Consider the following 18,547-nt stretch of genomic DNA (forward strand, 5'->3'; position numbering starts at 1 on the left):
CCCAATGCTGAGAGACGGTGGGCTTTAGGACTATAGAAACAGAACGCAGTTGAGGCACCTGGATCCATTTAAAAGTTCTTTGACAAAGCTTAAGTCCATCGGGGCTTTCTTCCACAAAGTCAGACCAGTTATGTGAAAGTTTAGAAAACCAGCATTTGTGAGCAGTACTGAGGGAAGATTTATCCTCGCTGGAGACTGTCAGCAGGAGATGCCTGCGAGGAACGGTGGCGCCCGCCTTCAGTTCCAGCACTCTGGAGGCAGAGGCAGGCAGATCTCTGAGTTCAAACAAACCTGGTCTACACGGTGAATGTCAAGACAGCCAAAGCGCTACACAGGGAAGCTCTGTCTAGAGGGAGAGAGACAAGGATGGAGGTGCTGGGTACTTCAGGTCAGGAGATGCTCAGGTCCTCCGGATTCCTTTTGTTCACACACAACTGTGTTGCCATCTAGTGGTTAGGTTGATATTTCACTCAGTTTATTTAAAAAAGTGGTTATCGACCAAACTATCAGATGTCATCTTAGACTCCAACAGCGAAAAGACGGTTTTCGTTCTCCTTCAAGCTGATCACCCTTGAGGCGACAGGATATGTGAAAAGGGAACTCCTCAAGACATCTCAGAACGTAGTGAGAGCAAATTCATGCGTGTTTTCCCTTTCTGCACAGGTAGCCGTGAGCTTAGGTGTGTCCCTTAGGACGTGTTTGTACTAGCGGTGGTGTATGACTCCTCTTCCTGGTTTCTGAAGTTAAAAATTCTGCGTGGTGTTTATTGGCTAAGAACCAGATTTTATGTTGACTTCCTAGTCACCAAAATAATACAAATCACTGAATATTATTCTCAGACTTACACAGTAGTAGGACAGTTACTATCAGAGCCAGCTCCATCCTACCCATGGGAGGGTAACAGAATACACGTGGGAATTCATTTATTCTGCTCACCTTGGAATCCCAGGTTCCTTCATTCTGCCAAAGAACCTTCCTGGATGCAAAGTTCAAAACATGAATTTCAAAAACACTGCTTTAGTCCCAAATTTCATCTTGTACAACTTATCTGGGATACTTTCCAAATCGATTAGATTAAAAGTCAGTTGTGATGGCTCATGCCTGTGCTGGCACTCTGGAAGCAGGGGTGGGAAGATAAGAAGTTTGAGGCAGGCCAGCCTGGGCTACACTGTGAGACGCTATCAAAAATAATCTATAAGACACACATCTATGTATAAAGACGGCATACACTTTAGGTAAGGGAGTGATGAAGTTCAGAAAGACCAGTGTCTATAATTTATTCCAAACAAGATTCACACTATTTTCTCACTAGAGTTTTTTAAAAAGGTACTGTCGTTACTTCTCCCTCACCAAAGAAAGTAATCCTTTTATTGTCCCTACCTCATGACTTCACAACGGATTGGGACTTGCTGCCTTTTTTGTCTTTGCTAAATTGGCTGGTGACAGTCATCCGTGATGTGTAATCAAACACCTCTCTGTGGCACTCTTCTATTTTGGTACTTCTGTGTGAACAAGCTAGGGAAACTTGGTTACCAGACACAAGGTCTGATGGGGTGGGGTGGGATGGGTGGGGCGGTTAGATAGTGCTGGGAACTAGGCTCCACTCATCCCAGTCTCGCAGAGTGAAACTGGGCTACTCTTGCAGCAGGCACAGAGCCATGTGCATACCTGAGCAAGATCGTGTTGCCGTCAGGAGCGCTTAAGCGTGAGTCTCAGCCGGGTGTGGCCACCTGGTCGGCACGGGGAGTGGGTATCAAAAGCATCCGGCTCGGGAGTCCAAACCCAGGGCCAGGTGCGTTATTGGCATCTCTCTACTAACTAATGTTCCCAAGAAATGTTTGCTCACTGAGTTGCTTTATGGTTTTCTTAAAGGAGGTGCTGTTTGCTCCTGATACAACTAGGCTCTCCCTCGAGGTGCGAGTCCGTCGCGTGTGGTTGGTCCGACAACAGATCCGGAAACAGAGTTTTGGCTCCGCCAAGCTTGGGCCAAGGTCGCAGCAGGGAACCAACGAGCACTCTGGCGCACTGGAGGGGGGGGGGCGGGCTGAGAGAGCGCCAGGCGTGGGTTTTGGGCAGGGTGCAGAGACCGGGGAAGGGCGGAGACTGTGGGTGGGCGTGGGGCGTGCCCAGACCGAGAAGGGGCGTGTCCGAGGGCGGGGACTGCAATCTGCGGGGGCGGGACGAAGAGGCCAGAGTTGGATCCCAGAGGCCACAGATGCGAGTATCGGATACTTGCGGGAGTCGGTGTCGCGGCCCAGGCAGGTAGGCGACGGGATGCGGCCGGGAGGTGAGGCGGTGGGGCCTCGGTCTCTCAGCTGTTGGCGTTGCCCCTGGGGCGTCCCGTGTGCCCGTGGTTTCCAGGGAGTTGGACACTTTGGGCCAAGGGAAGGCGGGTGGCAGCCTGCGTGCGAGCCGCAGCCGCAGCCGCAGGCGCGGTCGGGGGCGCGGGCGGAGGAGCCGGGGCGCTCGCCACCCGGAGGAAACGCGCCTTTCAGGCGGTCTTGAACTTGGACGTGCCCGGACGGTGCACTTGAAACAGCGGTAAAGAGTGTATGCGTGCTTTTGCCTCCAAAACAGGCTCAATAGTGGAAGTCGTCAAGTATTTTTTTTAAGTAAAAAATTTAACAGTGGGCCTGGAAGTACAACTGTGGAGTATCCAGGAGAGAAGATGATGATTAGATTATGAGTCAGTAGGCTCCACTCTGGAGCTCCGGCCCACAAACAAAACGTCGCACCTCCGCCAGGGTAACTTTTCCCAGCTTGTTTCCCCTAAGTGTAAAACTGGGACGCCCATGGGTGTTCTCGTGGTCAAAGGAGAGGAGTGACCGCGTTCTGCAGACGTCAGGCGTTGTTTGATACACATGCACCCTGGAGCATGTATAGTCTGTGAAACTACTAAGTGCTTAGCGCACAGTAGGCGTCTTGTAGACCTTTATCTCAAAGCTGCTGATTCGCCCACAGTATGTTAGATAAGTCCTAACTTCTGTCTACTATGTAAATAAGCTATTTACACTTCTTTTCCAGACAATCACCATTGTTTGGAGAGCGGATCTATTCTTAACTGAGTCATGAACTTTTCGAAAATAGCATACTATCTCTGTAGTGTTGTGGAATCATTCGCCATGAAGTTTGTACCAATCAGAGAGAGACTCTTTTCCTCGGCCTTAGATAAAGTTGTCACAGTTGAAGATATCTGATCAAGTGAGCTGAGAGGATTGCTTCAAAGCAGGACTTAAATTTGTTTTTGTAAATTGAGGGGCTGCTTATAGGAAGAGCTGAATCTTCTAAAGCAGTTAATACGTAGCTGTGGGTTTTGTACAGTTTTTATTATAGACGGCTGTGTCCTTTCCTTGTACAAATTTAGGGGAGATGGGAAATTAAAAAAAGGAATAGCAGGCTGTAACCAGGAGGTTTCTACTGGGGGAACTTACAGGTGCCTGGAGTCCTTTCAAAGGCAGAAACCAGGAGCTACAGTAATTGTCTCATGGCCTTCCATTAGTCTGTCGAGTGTGGCAATAGACTTTTTTTAGACTCAGAAATATCAGTGCTTTTAATGGAGAGCTGTAGGCAGCCTCTTTCCTTTTCTAATTTAAAATGTAAAATTAGGGATGTGGATGTAGCTACTGGTGATGTATGTACCTACCATGCACGGAGTCCTGGGCGCAGTCCCAGTACTTCTTACGCTGGGCATGGCGGTTCACACCTCCCACCCCAGCATAAGAGAGGTGCACGCTGGGGTTCAAAAGCTCAGGTCATTGACTGTATGGTGAGTTTGAGGCCAGCCTGGGTAAACGTGTGACTTCACTACAGTGCAGAACAAAACAAAATAAAAAAAAAATTCCTCCTATTATAGGGTTAGAGAGATGACTTGGGGCGTGAGGGCACTTGCCGCCAAGTCTGAAGACCTGAGTTCAGTCCCCAGGGTGTGTAGAAGGAGAGGACCAGCTCCTGCAGATTGTCCTCTGACCTCCAGATGTATCCCACCACATTGCCTCCCCCCACAAACGAATTAATTAAATTTACTCATTATATGTGTGGGCACACAGGGCACACATACACAGCGCACATGTTTAGAGGGCAGGAAACAATTCGTGAGACTTAATTTTCTTCTTCTGTCCTGTGGGTTCTGGGGTGTGAATTCAGGCTCCGTGGCAAGCTCTCCTCCCTGCTGAGCTGTCTCATTGGCCCTTCTTTTCTCTTGCTTTGTAGGTTGAATCTAGGGTCTTGTGACTACCACAACTCTACCACCGAGCCACACCCCCAGCCCCAGCTGAAAGTCATATCACTATTACTATTTGGTTTTTCGAGACAGGGTCTCTCTGTAGCTTTTGAGCCTGTCCTGGAACTAGCTCTTGTAGACCAGGCTGGCCTTGAACTCATAGAGATCCGCCTGCCTCTGCCTCCCGAGTGCTGGGATTAAAGGCATGCGCCACCACTGCCCGGCTGAAATCATATTACTTTTAAATGGTCTGTAGTGGTCCTTTTGGTATAGGCAAGGATTTTAAGTACTGTAAACCATAGTGGAATTAAGTGGAGGACTTGAGGGGAAATTACTAGTAAATAATTTTGTGTTCTTTTAAGAGTTTTCTTTGTGAGGCTGGAGAGAAGACCCAGTGACTAAAAGCACTTGATGCTCTTCCAGAGGACTTGAGCTCAGTTTCCGGCACACATGTCTGGTAGTATACAACTGCCTGTAACTCCAGCTTCATGGGATCTGATATCCTCTTCTGCCTTCCAAAGACATATATGCAGTATATGCTCACATATATATATATATATTTATATATATATTAAAATTGAAAAATGAAAAATAAAATAATACTGAAGCCTGTATATGGCTGCTCTGTTGAACTTGTCCATGTTGGGCTTCATGGTCTAAGTTGATGAGGACAACTGACCAGGTCTCTTCCTCAAGAGGGCCCCCCAGATCTCATTACAGATGGTTGTGAGCCACTGTTCAGTTACTGGGAATTGAACTCAGGACCTTTGGAAGAGCAGGCAGTACTCTTAACTGCTAAGCCATCTCTCCAGCCCCATATATATATATATATATATATATATATATACACACACACACACATATGTATATATCTATACACACACACATACATGTAAATAAAAATAAATCTTTAGTCCAGTGTAATGGCGCACGCCTTTAATCTTAGCACATGGGAGGCAGAGGAAGTGTATCTCTATGAGTTCAAGGCCAGCCTGGTCTACATAATAAGTTTCAGGCTACCCAAGCTATTATGGTGAGTTTCGTTTCAAATTAAAAAAAAAACTTATAGAAAAAGAGTTTTATTTAAACATTTTCAACAATTCAGTGGTAAAATCGGTGTTTTGAAACTTTTGTTTTGTTTTGTTTCTGAGACAGCCTTGTGTAACTCAGGCTGCCCTCAAACATGCCGTAAATTCTATCTAGATCTGAGTGCTAGGATTGTAGTGTTTGCCACTATGATTGTCTAAAACTATTTTTCAAACCAGCTTTAAGCATCTTCTGCATAATGAATTTACTGAAAATTTATTTGTTGATCTTACAGGTCTAACTAACACCTTGTATTTGTTTTACTTACTGAGCAACTGTCAAGGCATAGTTGAGAACCTACACTGTCGGCATGCATGGGAAGGAGGCCCTCCTTCCTGGGAGCGTATGTGCTCCTTCTGCTGAATGATCTAAGGAAGTACCGGAAAGCCATTTGGAAAGCTCAACGCAGGCAGCGTCCTGAATTTATTTTGTGTATTAGCTTTTTAGTCCTCACAAAATGTACCACTGAGGGATGCTGTCATCATGAGAGGCACAGAGAAGATGAGTAACCGCCTGCCACCAGGTCAGGCAGCAGAGGTGTCAGGCTGCAATCTCTGCTATATATTGAGTTTCAAATTCTGTAAGACACAGTGAAATCCAACAGGTATTTAAAAGACAGAATTTTTATGAATCTCAGACAGGCAGAAAGAGAGAGAGAGAGAGAGAGAGAGAGAGAGAGAGAGAGAGAGAGAGAGAGAGAGAGAGAGAGAGAGAGAGAGAGAAGGTGGGAGGGAGAAGAGGAGGAGGGACAGACAGAAAAACTGGTATTACAAGCTATAGAGGCATGTCCATGTCCAAGCTACAATTTAATTATACTTTGTATGTAAAACTTTTTTTTTCTTCTGGTGAATGACATGGGATTCTCCTTGTTTTTAAACTCCCAGCCACTTAGGGCATTATCTTAGCAATATAAGATGTGTCTGTTTTCAATAAGGAGTTTAAAATATCTGTTCTCAAACCATGACTTAAATGTTCGAAGCAGGAGAAGAAATGTCCCAGTCATGGTGGTTATACCTGTAGTCCTCGCACCTGGAAGACTAAGGCAGGAGCCAGGAAATTTTGTAGGCTGGCTTGGGATTTTGTAGGCTGGCCTGGGCTAAGTAGGGAGATCTGTTCCCAAACAATAAATAAATAAAGTCACTGTAGTTTTAGTATTATGATAGAGGTATAAATATAATTGGACGGGAAACAATGAGGTAGGGAGGAGGGCTGTAGAAAAGGTTGAATCAAGGACCGTATTTGAATTGATTTTGAGGGATGACTAGGAGTTTGCCCAGCTCAGGGAAGGTATGGATGAGGGCCAGGGCTCTTTGTGACGTACGGTAAGTTCGAGAAATGCATTCTGGTTACTAAAGTCAGAGGTACAGAGATGGGTGGTTGGGCTAAAAATAATGTAGAAAGAGAAAATTGCAGAGCACGGTTGTTTATTCCATTAGATCACTGCAATTGCTAGGTAAGTGTGGGGGTATAGGCCCCCTGACTTGGAATAAAGAAATGAGTGATTAAGTTCAGCTTGGCAAAATCTTTCGCTGTAGCATATGGTATTGAGGGTTTTTTAAAATACTTTTTAAGTAACATGAGTTTTTAACAAATACATAGTTTAAAGCTATGATTTGGCAGGGGTGGGGCATGAGTCTGTTGACACTAGTTATTGGAGAGAATCTGTGTGGGGACTTTGCAACTCAGTCTGGAGACAGTGGAGAGCCAGAGAAGGGTCAGCAGTAATTAGACAGGGTTACACAGTGATGGCTCTCTGTGGTGGCTGGATTGAATGAAGCCAGGCAAAAGGCAGGGAGATAGGCTTGGAGGTTGATGAGATAGATAGGCCAAGTGTGCTACTGAAGATGAGGATCCGGAGGAAGAGGAGAGGGCAGCCATGAAGACGGGGTGGGGAGTGCTCAAGAATCCATTAGCGGAGGAGCAAAAAAGGCAATGACTTTGTTTCTTAGCTTGGAAAACTCAGTGACCACAGAGGCTGGCTTTATTATTTTGGGGGGGATGGGATGATAATTGTCTCCGTTCTGAACCTGTTGAGTTTGAAGTGTCTGTAGAGCAACGAGATGCAGATGTCAGGCAGGATCCAGAGCCCAGGATGACGGTGGTGGGTGATGCGGATCTTGGTTGACACTGGTACCCAGACTCACTCAGGAAGAGTGCTCGCCAGTTGTCATAAAGCATTCAGGCGAGCTTTAATGGGAGGTTAAAAAACTTTCAGGCTGAGGTGCAGCCTGGTTGCTAGAGGGCCTGTGTCGCTTGGTTGAAGCCCTGCAACCAGCCTTCACCGTCACGTAAGACGAGGTGTGGTCCTCGCCCGGAATCTTTGCACCAGGGAAGTGGAAGCCGGGGAATCAGAAATGTAAGGTCATCCTGAACTGCATAGGACTTTTAGCCAGCCTGAGCCTTACCCTAACCCCGCCCCCCCCCGTTTTTTTTCTTAAAGAGCCCTTTCAAGTATTTTCAAGGAGAGACTGGGTGTAGCTCAGTTGGTAGCGTGCCTGCCTAGCCTTCTAGATAGAGGCTTTGGGTTTGATCCCAGATTCACATAAGCTGGATGTGGTGGTAAAACTCTGTACACCTAGAATGAGGTAGGTGGAGGTAGGAGGGTCAGGAGTTCTAGGTCATCCTCAGCTCTACAGTGAGCTCACAGCCAACTGGGGTTACGCAAACACTTGGGGGCTGGAGAGATTGTTGAGCAGTTGAGAACACTTGCTGCCGCTGTGGAGGACCTGGCTTCCGTTCCCAGCACCCACATGACACACAGTCCAGGGAGTCTGATGCCTTCTTCTGGCCTCCCAGGGCGCTGCACACATATGGCACATTTATATACATACAGGCTGGGCAGGGCTGGCGCTTACCTTTAATCTCATCAGAAGCGGATGCTTCTCTTTTTCAAAGATAGTCTAGTACACAGAGGGAGCTCCAGGCTAACCAGGGAGACACAGTGAGACCCTGTTGAAAGAGAAATGGCTCCTCACCTATGGCATTGGCAGGTAATTTGAAGGCTTGTTCCGGAAGACATCAAATTCTTGAGACTGGTTCTTTATTTACTCTGAAGAACGATCGTTTTGTATCGAGACTAAAAACTTCCATTACTGAGCGTGTTGCTATTTTTACCACTTACGGCAGCTCATTGTTTCAGCCGGGGTTTTCAACCCTTACCCAGTTAAATGCAAAAGAATGAAACGGACTTCTAAGTGAACCTGATAAGCACACAGCATTGTCCGTGTGTTTCCCACACTGGCGGTAGGAGAAGCTGCCTGTATCATTACGGTGAATCTTTTCTGATTTTAGTTCTTACGTGATTTATGTCAGAATTGAAAACAGTGATAATATATGATCTAAACTATATGCCGTTCTTTATAAGGTGATGGAAGTTACTGTTTTGTGAACCTTGTGTGTGCGTGTGTGTAAAACCACAGCGGCATTCTCTTCTGCTGTTTGCTGCCCTTACGCAACTTGCCTTTGATTTTTTTCCCACCCCACATCATGGCTGCCCTGTCTTCTCCCACCCCACATCATAGCCGCCCCCTGTCGTCTTCCCTTTTGCTGTTGAATGCCTCCTCTCTTTGTGTTTGCCACTTCCCCAGAACTCAGTTTCTCTCACAAACATCTCTTGTCTTAGCCCCTGAACTGAGACTTCAGACTTGCTGTTTTGAGACAGGGCCTCCTGTAGCCCAGGCTAGCCTTAAACTCTGAGGCATCCTCTTGCCTCAGCCTCCTCCAGAGCTCTGGGTTAGAGTGTGTGCCACCACCCTGAGCCCAGACTCCGCTCTTGCCGTTAATCACGTCCTTGTCTCCTTGGCTCCCCTGACATGCTGTGTGCGCTCTTGAGGAGAAGCAAGGCATTCCCCCATTTAAGGGTGGTCAGTAATTTTCCTATCTTTGGTACAAGTTTATTTTCTTTTTTACTGTGTCCAGGTTCCGAGAGAATTTAAGAATTATATAGTTCATCCCCTCTATGAATCATGTTCTCCAACGTCAGCTAAGGATCCGTCCCCTGTCTGCTCACCATAGCTCACCGCTGAGCAGCTCTTAAAGGTCGTATTCTGAGGTTGAGACAGGAGGCTCAGAAGTTTAAGGTTAGCCTGGGATGCTACAGTCAGGCTCTATCTCAAAGTAAACAAACAAGCAATTGAGCTATTCTCAGGGAGCCAGGCCTTTAATTCTTATCATAGATAACTCCCTTTTTACTATAGCAGGGTCATATGATGTGAACAGAATCAACCAACTTGGTCTCACGGTACACACATTTTTCTCATCTTCCACTTCTGTAAGAACTATCACCGGTCTCCAGTCCTTAGTACCTCTTTCTTTCGCGAGCCCTTCCTTTCTCCCCCTTTCCTGCATGTTCTTTCTGTTAGGAATATTCTTAAGACAAGCCTCTCTGCCGACACAAATAATTCCACTCAGACCAAATTAAACCCAATAAAAGATGCCCACGTTTAATGCAGCGCCCCCACATGGCTGGGGAAGCATGGCAAGGAATAGACAGCAGGGAGACCACATAAAACCCAGAGACCACGTGTTCATTCTCTGGGTGGCAGCCTAAATAGCCTGTGGGAGTGGTCCTGACCTTCCCTGGGGAGGGGTCACTGCTTGGCGGGCTTTCCGGGAGGTGAAGTCCAGATCAAAGCAACTCCCAGGGGGAGGGGGCTTCCAAAGATGGATGCTGGGTATTACATTTTCCCTTGCTCCTCTCCTTCCTCCTTCCCCTAAAGCAGTGGTTCTCAACCTGTGGGTTGTGACCCTTTTACAGGGGTCACTTGACCCAAGACCACTGGAAGACACAGATATTCACATTATGATTCATAACAGTAGCAAAATTACAGTTATGAAGTAGCAACAAAATAATTTTATGGTTGGGATCACCACAATATGAGGAGCTATATATTAAGGGGTCGCAGCATTAGAAAGGTTGAGAACCACTGCTCTAGAGTTTCCAAAAACATAAGATTTCCCCCAACTTTCAAATGTTCCACTTGAAGTCGTTCCCTTATTTTTGTTTTCGCTGTATCTTTTACTGACTTTCAAATAAACGTCATATCCATACTTTATCCATCTTCCTCCTCGTTTGCTGTCACCAGCCCGGGTCATCTGTGTTAGTTACTTTTCTCGTTGCTGTGACCAGATCTCAGGCCAGAAGCAGTGGGTGAGGCATTTTAGCTCCCAGTCTTTGGGGATACAGTCCGCCATGCTCTGGAAAGCGTGGCTGCCAGTGTGTGAGGCTCGTGTCACATAGGTCTGCCCTCGGGAAGCAGAGGAGACAGGAAGTTGAGCCAGGCTGACCAAATCGTAAGGCTGGCCTCCAGTGACTCACTTCCTTCACTGAGGCTCCACCTCCTAAAACTTCCATAGTCTTCGAAACTGCACCACGGTCTGGGGATGCTCGAAACTTGAGCATAGGGGGACAGTTTACACTGAAATCACACCACCATCCTTTTGAAAACCTTTATTTTATTCCCTGTGGCCACGTGCATGGACCCTGCCTCAATCCTTAGCTGTATGACATGAGTCTTTAAGGACCTTTTCTCCCGTGACAGCTGTGACCGTGGCTCCCTGGCTTGCTTTCCCATTATCTGGTAGATTCTAATCTGACAGATGTTCTCGGAGATCCCAGCTTTTACTAAAGCCCTCTGCAGGGCTGGGGCTGGAGCTCAGGGGTGGAACATTGTGTAGGGCTGGAGCTCAGGGGTGGAGCACTGTGCAGGGCTCAAGCTGGAGCTCAGGGGTGGAGCACTGTGTATGGCTGGGGCTGGAGCTCAGGGGTGGAGCACTGTACAGGGCTGGGGCTGGAGCTCAGGTGGAATACTGTGCTGGGCTCAGGCTGGAGGTCAGGGGTGGAGCACTGTGTATGGCTGGGGCTGGAGCTCAGGGGTGGAGCACTATGCAGGGCTGGAGCTGGAGCTCAGGGGTGGAGCACTATGCAGGGCTGGAGCTGGAGCTTGAGCTCAGGGGTGGAGCACTGTGCAGGGCTAGGGCTGGGGCTGGGGCTGGACCTCAGGTGGAGCATTGTGCAGGGCTGGAGCTCAGGTGTAGGGCTGGAGCTAAGGGGTGGTGCACTGTGTAGGGCTGGGGCTGGAGCTCAGGGGTGGAGCACTGTGTACGGCTGGGGCTACAGCTCGGGGGTGGAGCACTTCTGTAGCATGTGTGAAGTCCTGGCTTCAAACCTTTGTACTCTGCCTCCCCTCCGCCCCCCCCCAAAAGCCCCTGTGCCAGTGGAACCCATGTGCTCTTGCTTTGTGTTTTCACGAAACCTGATTAAGATATTCCCACCTCTCCAAGCCTTTGGCTTCTCCACCTCTCTTCCCTCTTGGCAGATAATCGTGCTTATTATTTCAAAGCAGGGAAACAGTAAAAGCCCTCTACTAGAAGTTCCTCGTCGTGTACCCCTTAAGCCTGCAAATCTGCCTGCATCCCTCATCCTTCGCTCGTCCTTTCCCCTGCTCCAGTGGAAGAGCAGCCCTGCTCCTGGTGACTGCGTACCTCTCCAGGTCCCACTGGCGGTCCCTGCCTTCTCTCCCTTCTGGGCTCTGTTCTCTATCCTTGTTTCTTCCCCTTTCCTTCCTGACGCCTTCCCACCCGGGTTTAAATATAACTTCTTTCCTGTGCTAACGAGAAAAGCTCTCCTGCACCCAGTGTTCCTTCCCAGTCCTCACTGTGTTGTTCCCCTTGCTGCTGGGTTGGGTTAACTCCTTGAAGGATTGTCTACAGTTGCTGCTCCCAAGCTTCATGGCCCTACCCACCCCTAGTTCACTGCCATCTCGCCGGCAGCATCCTCCTTACCGCTCGCCCGGGTCCTGATGACCAACAGACACTCAAGTCTCGGTCTTCCTGTCTTCTTGGCTTCCATGATTCTGAACACTCCTGTGATCTCTCCAGTCTTTTGTCTACTTTTGTGATTGAGTTACCATCTATGGTACATGTACACTGACTCAGAATGCCTGAGAACTGGCCTGTTCTGGATTAGCAGTGTTTCTGGAATTTATGAGATACTAATTTCAACAGAGAGTGATGACTTATAAAAGCAATTAAAAACAATCCTATTTGTATAGCAATGAAGAGTCATAAGTACAGAATGAATGAGTTTGAGCCAGATGTGGTGGCATGCTCATGTAATACCAATTACTTCAGAGACTGAGGCCGGAAGATTGCAAGTTCTAGGCCAGCCAGGGCTGTGTACTGAGGTTGAGAAGTTCACATGGAAACCATGAGATGCCTTTGTCACCAGAGGGGCTAGAGCTCAAAGGCAGCAGTTTTAAGTGGTGGGGAGATAAGGAGGAGCTGGATTCCTATTTGCTGCTGAGAGTGTAATTTGGTCCAACTGCTTTGGAAAAGTACTTGGCAGTGTGTTGTAGTAATAGACCCACCCCATAACATAGCAATTCTAGACAATACCAAAAAAAGATTATGTCTATCAAAGATATATATATATATATATACACACACACACACACACACACACACACACACACACACATACTGTTGATAACAGCTTCTTATTGTGTGATGCCAGGAATCCAGTGCGTGTCTGGCACGTGCTAGTCAAGTAAGTGAGCTCTACCCCAGCCCTGCTTGTCAGCATGAGCCAGGTCTACAGACAGTCCATATACACATCAGCAGGACAGGAGACGTAAAAAAGTAGATGCTGGCATTTTTACCATTAAATCGAATTCTATACATCAACAACATAAAAAAGAAAAACTCTCTTATATACAACAAATTAACCATACAGATAGTATTTTGTACAAAAGAAACTCTGCAAAGAAGATACATACCAGAGCTGGAGAGACGGCTCAGTGGTTGGGAGCACGCTCTGCTCTTCCAACCACATCAGAGTTCGATTCCCAGCAGCCACATCAGGTGGCTCACAATTACCTGTGACTCCAGCTCCTTAGCAGCCTGACACCTCTAGCTCCTGTGAACACCAGCACGCATGTGCATACCCACATAAACACACAAACACATACACAGAATTAAAAATAAATCCTAAAAAAAAGAAAGATGTACTGTATTTTTAATGAAATATAAGAACAGTAAACTCTAAGCCATGAATAGAAGCAGAATGTTGGTTCTCTCTGAGCCTTGGTTACTTGCCAGAGTCTAGCTCCAGTGGGGTTCAGGTCCCAAAGAGAAGGTATGGAGTTGGCGGTGAGGGGGAGAGACAAGATCTGAGGGTGAATCAGGATGACTGCCCCTTTATTGAAAAAAATGATATACTTTTCTTCCCTCCCTTCCTTCCTTCCTTCCTTCCTTCCTTCCTTCCTTCCTTCCTTCCTTCCTTCCTTCCTTCCTTCCTTCTTTTCAAGACAGAGTTTCTCTGTAGCTTTGGAACCTGTCCTGGAACTCACTCTGTAGACCAGGTTAGCCTCAGACTCACAGAGATCCACCTGTCTCTGCCTCCTGGGTGGTGGGATTAACGTCATGTGCAGCCGTTGCCACCACCACCACCCAGCTAAGGCTACACCTTTTATATTCTATAATTGCACAAAGGATTAAATGGAAGAAAGGGAGAAATGAGCTGGAGTGTGGCTTGTGATTGGGGATTGAGAAAGCCAGCGTTGACCTTGACAAATTAATAGGCACCAGTCATGTGTTAATGGAGGGCCAAAAGTTCCTCTTGCCAGAGCTTTGGCTCCCTTTTTAGCAAGCAGGAACTTTCTTCAAGCTCTGAGAGAATGGGGTGGGAGTTGTCTAAATACCTGGCCTTGGGAAAAGGACTTTCTTGGGGACACACACACACACACAAGACCAGACACTCCATTATAGAATATTGTAGGTTTTTTTCTTTTTGGTTTAGTTTTTCCAAATAGCTTAAGTTTAAAGTAAGCAAAGACAAGGCGAGACAAATGTGACTGTGAGGCTGAGCAGACCTTGGGAGCGCATAAATCTTGACTATCAATGAACCTTATTTTCAAGGCGATATTACGTATCTAAATCTAGCAGCTTGGTGTTCACTTCTGTGGGAATAGGCAGAGTTGTCACACTGTATGGTTCCACGGTGGCAGAGAGTTCTTCCAAAGAACTCTTTTGTTTAAAGAGGCTGCCATTTTATACATTTTCATCCTTAGAGGCCGGCACAAAATTTCCCAAAGAAAAAGGCATAAGGAATGCCTATAACACATAGCGAGAACCGTTACAAATGGAAGTGAAGGGGAGCCGGAGAACTGAGATCAAGATAGGACATCGTCAAGCAGCAGTAAGCCGTGGGGTCCACACCAGCTACTGGCGCCCCAGCAGTTAGAGCACTCCTGCATTTGCTTAGGACCTGGGCTTGGTTCCCAGCACCTACAGGGTAACAGGTTTGTATGGATGACCTAACCCCCAGTTCTGGCCTCCACAGGCACTGCTGCACATGGTCCACACATCCATGCAGGCAAACGCTCATTCACATGAAATAAAAGTAAGTAAACCTAAGAAATGGCTAGTCGTGTGAAAAGTGCTAACACAAAGGTAATAAAACTAAGTCACAGCCGACTGTACTGAGCTGCAAAAGCCACGTGACCACAGTGGGGTCACCTAGTCATCATTCTCTTCTCGCTCTGAGGGAAACAAGAGCTTTACCCCTCACCACCACCATTTGAGAAGAGGAGACTGGACAAAGGATAGGTGTTAGCTGTATGGCATCCTAGTTTGTATTGGTGGGGGTTAAGTAGATAGATGCATGTGTGTACTTTAAAACAGGGTCTATAGAAAAGGATTTCGACTAGAGAAATGGTTTCCCCTCTTGTATTTGCGTCTCCTTCCATATTGGCACATGGATCTCTAACTCATCCTTCTTACTAGCTGTGTAATACCCAGTCAGGGTGCTGCTGGTTGCTGACTTTGTGTGTTAACGCATAGAAAACTGGCTGAGAGGCTGAGATGCACTTGACAGTGTTCTGCCGTGCACTGGCCCTGACAGCTCACACACCACTTCTATCAGCCCACATGGTACATCCTCTCATTCTGTTCTAGCTCCAGCAGCCCGAGCTGGAGCATCCTTTCTGGGAGTACCACTGCTTCTGCGCAGGTGAGCATCTCTTCTACACAGAGCCTTTCCTTCTCTGGCATGTTGGGTATAGAGATCTACCTTCTCCACTCCATCTGCTGGTTTTAGGGCCACACTGTTCAGGGAGAGAAGTGCTTTTACTAACAATAATAACTGTGATTGTTTCTAAATGATGTTGTGAACCTGGAGGTGTCTGATGTATTGCAAACCTAGTGGTATGGTTCCCAGAGGAAGTCGTCTTTCTAGTGTTCTAAATGGTAAGTTGAGGGAGTTGAGACATTTGTCTGATGGCCAAGTAAAAAAGTGTTACTTTGATTTCCCAACCGTGCTAGTTTACTTTCTGTCGCTATGACATAAACACCGTGGCCCAAAGCAGCCTGGGGAGGAGAGGGTTTATCTGGGGTTTATCCTGGTCATAGTCCATCATCTATAAAATTCAGGACATGGATTCAAGCAGAGGCAAGAGCCATGGGGGAATGCTGCTTAATGGCTTGCTGGGCCCCTTCCTTCATCCCTCCCTCCTCCTTCCTCCCTCTTTCCCTCCTTCCCTCCTTCCCACTCTCTCTATCTTCTTCCCTCCTTTCCTTCTTCCCTCCTTCCCTCCCTTCCTTTCTTTTCATCCAGGACCTCCTGCCCAGGAAGGCTGGATCCTCCCACATCCATCAATCATTAATCAAGAAAATGACCTACAGACATGCCCACAAGCCAGTTGGGTGAACAAAATTCCTCAATTGAGAGCCCCTCTTCCAAGATATATTTAGGTCTATGGAAGTTGACAAAAAACAAAAACAAAAAACAAACCAAGCCAGCATACCAAGCGAGATGAAACATACAAAGAACATATAATTTGGGAATGTGAGTTGAAAACTGTGAACTCTGTCTTCCAGCTTTTAGCTTAGAGCAAGGCAGGAACTTACATGTTATAATGGATATAGATTCATGTTTTGGGGTGAACTCCTTATGTCTATAGTTCAGAAATCTTAAAAATTGTCATCCTTTTATGTAGCTTTAAAATGGAAAATAAGAAGATACAATTATAAGTACATCCTAATTACAGCTACATAAAAATAGTCTCATAAAAAAAGACCAGGAGGAAACACCAAAATATACCAGTGATTATGTAGGCGGCTAGAATACAGCTGTCTCCGGGCCATTAGTACTCTCAACATTTCTAAAAATAATATTAGTGTGACTTTATGACTTTAAAAAGCGTTGCACTTTATCTACTTATTTATTTGTGTGGGCACCCATGGTATGCGTGCGGTCTGAGGACGACCTAGGAGAGTCCGTTTCTCCCTTCCACCGTGGGGCCAGCGGCTCTGATGCAGGTGGTCAGGCTTGGTAGCAGCACCTCTACCTGCCGAGCCATCTCTCCAGTCCTACCCTGTGACTTTTCAAACTTTCTAAATTGTATCTCTGGAGTGTCTGGGGAAAATTGCAGTCTTCCAACACAGTGGAAGTGAGGGTTTTGTTAGCTTTCTAGTGCTGTGTTAAGTGGCCATGTTCCAGTTCAGGGCAGCTAGTGCTGGCTTCAGAGAAAGCTTCTTAAGGGTAATTAGATAAAAAGATTAAGATTTGTTTAATTATCTTTTCCAATATTGAGTTAATGTAATGAAATTCTAAAAGCTTTATGGTATTAAAGTTACGTTGTATATAATTTCCCACCTTGTAGTTCATAAAACTTCCTGTCTCCTGAAACTTCATTTGGTTGTTTTACCTAAGGCAAGTTTTGTTTATTTACTTTATTTATTTATTTATTTATTTATTTATTTGTTTGTTTGTTTGTTTATGTTTTTGTTTGAGGCAGGGTTTCTCTGTAGCTTTGGAGCCTCTCCTGGAACTAGCTCTTGGAGACTAGGCTGGCCTCAAACTCAAGAGATCTGCCTGTCCCTGCCTCCCTGGTGCTCAGATTGAAGGCGTGCACCACCACGGCCCTGCTCACTTGTTTTATTTTGTCTTTAAGATTGTCTTGCTGCCAGGCAGTGGTGGTGCACGCCTTTAATCCCAGCACTCTGGAGGCAGGGACAGGCGGATCTCTGTGAGCTCAAGGCCAGCCTGGTCTGCAAGAGATAGTTCCAGGACAGGCTCCAAAAGTTGCAGAGAAACCCTGTCTCGAAAACCAAAACTAAAACAAAAATAAAAAGATTGTCTTGCTATGTAGCCCTGGGTCACCTTAGAATTGAAATCCTCCTGCCTCAGACAGTTTTGTGCTGAGGTTACATGTATGTGCCACCGTGCCTAGCTTTCCTAAGCCATTCTTAAGATTTTATTTTTATTTCTGTGTGTCTGTGTGTGCGAGTGTCACAGAGACGGAGAGGTCATTGGATTCCCTGCAGCTGGAGTGACAGCCAGCTGTGAGCCTCTCAGTGCAGCAGCTAGGAACCAGACTGGAAGAGCAGAACTGCCGCTGCCCCACCATTTTTATTTCTTAACTTACTGCATTCATTCATTCTGTCTGTCTGTCTGTCCGTCCGTCCATCCGTCTGTCCATCTGTCCATCCATGTATCTATCTGTCCTAAAACTCACTCTGTAGACCAGGCTGGTCTTGAACTCGCAGAGATGCACTTGTCTCTGCTTCCCAAGTGCTGGGATTAAAGCCATGCACCTCCACTGCCTAGCTAGCCCTACCATTTTCCATTTTTAAAAAACCAGCTTGAGCCGGCTGTTTTTATCTGCTGGGAAGGTGCCAGACATCAGGTCCTCCTGCTTACATATCTCTGGAACCCTAGTTAAGCACAGAGTGGCTGTCGTGAGGTTCCCTTCTCTTGCTCCCCAGGGTTCTGGGCAAGCACATACTCCCACCCCACCCCCCTTGTACCTTTAAAGGCTTCGCCATTGTCCCTTGAGATGATGACAGTTGATGCCCACCCCTGAGAAGGGTCATGAGTGATGTCTGCAGAGTCAGCCGTGTCCTGTTCTCAGATATGGGGTGTTTGACTCCTGTTGTTTGGGTTTCGACCTGGGAGAACCCTGCTGAGAAGACAGGAAAGCTGCACATAACATCCTGTTCAGTCCTGGTGTTGTTGTGTCTGCCACCAGCATTACATAGGTAGTGGTTCAGCACAGCAGCCTGGGCTTTTTCATCCAGTTTGCCCAGTCTTTGCTTTCTTGGCTAAAAAGAGAACCAACACCGATTCAGAAATAAGATGCACCCTAGAGCAGAGGGCTGTGTGCTGGGGAAAATCACCACCGTCAGATTCCTACGTCAGAAGAGAAGGCGTTCCCTACCACTCTTGCCCCTGTGGATTTTAGA

The 18,547-nt window shown here is 46.8% G+C and overlaps 1 protein-coding gene across 1 annotated transcript in view; it reads left to right on the forward strand.

Annotated features, from left to right (window-relative positions):
* The first annotated feature begins 2,194 nt into the window (after positions 1–2,194).
* Dennd2c (DENN domain containing 2C) overlaps positions 2,195–18,547 on the forward strand; it is a 75,820-nt gene continuing 59,467 nt past the window's right edge. Inside the window, exon 1 of the mRNA XM_038312004.1 lies at positions 2,195–2,262. The gene's annotated coding sequence lies outside the window, so the exon portion shown is untranslated. The remainder of the gene's footprint in view (positions 2,263–18,547) is intronic.

Source organism: Arvicola amphibius, chromosome 14 (genome assembly GCF_903992535.2).
Source record: "Arvicola amphibius chromosome 14, mArvAmp1.2, whole genome shotgun sequence".
Taxonomy (NCBI): Eukaryota; Metazoa; Chordata; class Mammalia; order Rodentia; family Cricetidae; genus Arvicola; species Arvicola amphibius.